Raw genomic sequence first — 2,711 nt, 5'->3', positions numbered from 1 at the left:
AGGTGTATAAGTCTTCCCTCCTTCTTGGTCACGATGCACAACCGAAGATGACTTATTGACCTGGACGGAGGGAGTAGCATAGTCTGCAAGCATATATCGAGAGAGAAGTGTAGTGCGATAATGGAAAAAATTACTCGTATATGAGACCAGGTCTCACGGTTAGCAGGTGAGACCCGTCCTGATGGATGACACGTGGCTTTTAAGTGGGGGTGGGGGATGCTTTGTGATTTGTGAATGCCACGTGTCATCCATCAGGATGGGTCTCGCGTGAGACCTCGTCTCATAGAATTCTTTTCCTGCGATAGTATATAGTAAATTTTGTGCTATATGCACGTACTTAAAAAATGCGTACGAATACACAAGGTTTCCAAACTTTCCCTTTTACATACTTAATTAAGGAAGCTAAAAATTCTTGAACGTTCGGGATTTATCATTTGCGTCCCAAAACAAATGAGATCGCCTTACGAAACAAAAATTATACTCCTCCTAAAAGCCACGGCGCTCGCAGGAGCGCTTGCGGCGCGCCACGAGTGCCCTGGTGCGCGGCCGTTTCCCAGCGCGCTGACACAACGCCTCTTCCTCAGCCTCACAACTCGCGAGGTGCTGATTGGCGGCTTGCCGGCGGGCGAGCACGATCTCATTGGTGTGGTGATCCGGCGCCAACGGGTACTCCTCCTCGCTGGAAGCGTGCACCCGGTCCACGTACCGCCAAGCGTAGATGAGGAGCTTGGGCCCGAGTGCACTCAGGGCGTCGGCACGGGCGTCCTCCGTCACCCTCACGGCTCTCGCACGAGCCTTCTGCCAAAGAGCCAATTGCCTGACTCTCTCGGACACAACATAGGCCTCCCAGGCAGCTTGTTCTGCGGTGCGCTTCTCTTCCTTGGCCTTCTTCTCCACCTTTATTTTGGCGCGCTCTGCTGGAGGCAAAGCCTCCCACAAGGAGACATCCATTTCTTTCCAAAGCTCCTCAAGGCTGGGGGGTGCTCGGCGGGCGGCGCGGAGTTCTCCTCGTAGCGGGGAGCCGACGCGTCCTCCGGGCGCGTGCTGGCGAGATTGGGAACGCCGACGCGTCCCCTCGACGCGTCGCGGCGAGGAGTGGAACACCGACGCGTCCTCCTCGACTAGTGGCGGTGAGGAATGGAATGGCGACGTGTCTCTTAGTGGCGAGGAGCGGAACACCGACGCGTCCTCCTTGACTAGTAGCAGCGAGGAACGGAACGACGATGCGTGACTATCCGCGCGGAGTAGCGAGGGGCTCCTAGGGCTTGGGAGGGGCGATGCCATGGTGGTCAACGTGAGAGGGAGGGGGAGGAGATAGCGATGCACGTGAACGTGAGGGGGAGGAGATAGCGATGTCGTGGGAGGCGCAGTATTTATAGCGATCAATGACACACCTACGTAAGATATGGACCGAGCTGCACTGACTTAACTGTCGGTCCAGTTGCGTCACTGACATGTGGGCCAGACCCCTGTTGGGCCCATATGTCAGTGACCGAATGCACCTGCAGTTAAGTAACAACTAGGTGGGCATATTTGTTGGAGTAAATTACGGGGGAGCGAAGGGGTGGAAATATTCCTGGTCACAACGGATTGGACGAGCGTGGGGGAGGAGAGTCATGCATGTAGATTTTTTTCACACGGGGTGGAGTGGTGGGACCGCCGGAGGGAGAAGGAGAGTTTGGCAGGCATATTGTTTCCACACATGGAGAGGAAAAAATTTGGAGACAAACGGGCTTCCTGCAGGTATGGGGAACGGTGCATAATAAGTCATCTTGCATGCCGGGCTAGGTATAGTCTCAAGTCATTAAAAACAAACACGCCCCACACATGTTCATATTTCAAGGTGCACTAAATTATTGCATGCGGTGATTAAGGCTGGCCATAATGGTGGTATCTTAGCTGGTATCATGCGCACGGGAATAGCAAACATGCTGACGTGGCAAAGAATTAAAGAAAAGGGGGGGTTAGAGTAACTAGAGTTCATGCATGCATTGGTAAACACATTTTTTTGTGGAGAACGACAGCACTAGTTGAGTACTTTTGCAGACTTCAAAAACTATTCCACAATGTGTCAACATTCACAATGTCAAATCAATATTTTTACACTCATTATAAATGTAGTTCTTATACTCCCTCCTTCCATCTATATAGGGCCAAATGCGTTTTTCAAGGCTAACTTTGACCAAATGTTAGAGCAATAATATATGACATGCAACTTACACAAAGCACATCATCAAATTCGTATGTGAAAGGAGCTTTCAATGATATAATTTTCACATTATGCATGTCATGTAGTATTAAATTTATCAATAGTCAAAGGCGGTCTTGAAAAACGCATTAGGCCCTATATAGATGGAAGGAGGGAGTACTCATTATAATCAGTACTCCCTCCGTCTAGGTGAGCAAGTCATCTTAGATTGTGCACTGTGACCAAGGAGGAGGGGAAAATGAGAGATCTTAATGTTTATTTGCTAATTAATAGCATTGCATGCAATGAACTAACCACTGCATGTCGTGTTTGGTAGTCTCATGTCATTAAAAGCATGCACACCCACATCTCCTATTGGTTGATATGTCAAGAAACAAGAAACGAGGTAGAAGTTAATGCACCGCACCTAAGTGTTTTGGGAGTATTGTAGATATTGATATTTTTAGTATAAATTTGGTCATGGGATTTCATTGATGCCTGTCAAAGCGTTGACAGGTCTGCT

The sequence above is a fragment of the Triticum dicoccoides genome, chromosome 1A (genome assembly GCF_002162155.2).
Source record: "Triticum dicoccoides isolate Atlit2015 ecotype Zavitan chromosome 1A, WEW_v2.0, whole genome shotgun sequence".
NCBI classification, from domain to species: domain Eukaryota; kingdom Viridiplantae; phylum Streptophyta; class Magnoliopsida; order Poales; family Poaceae; genus Triticum; species Triticum dicoccoides.
This window is presented reverse-complemented; position numbering follows the sequence as displayed.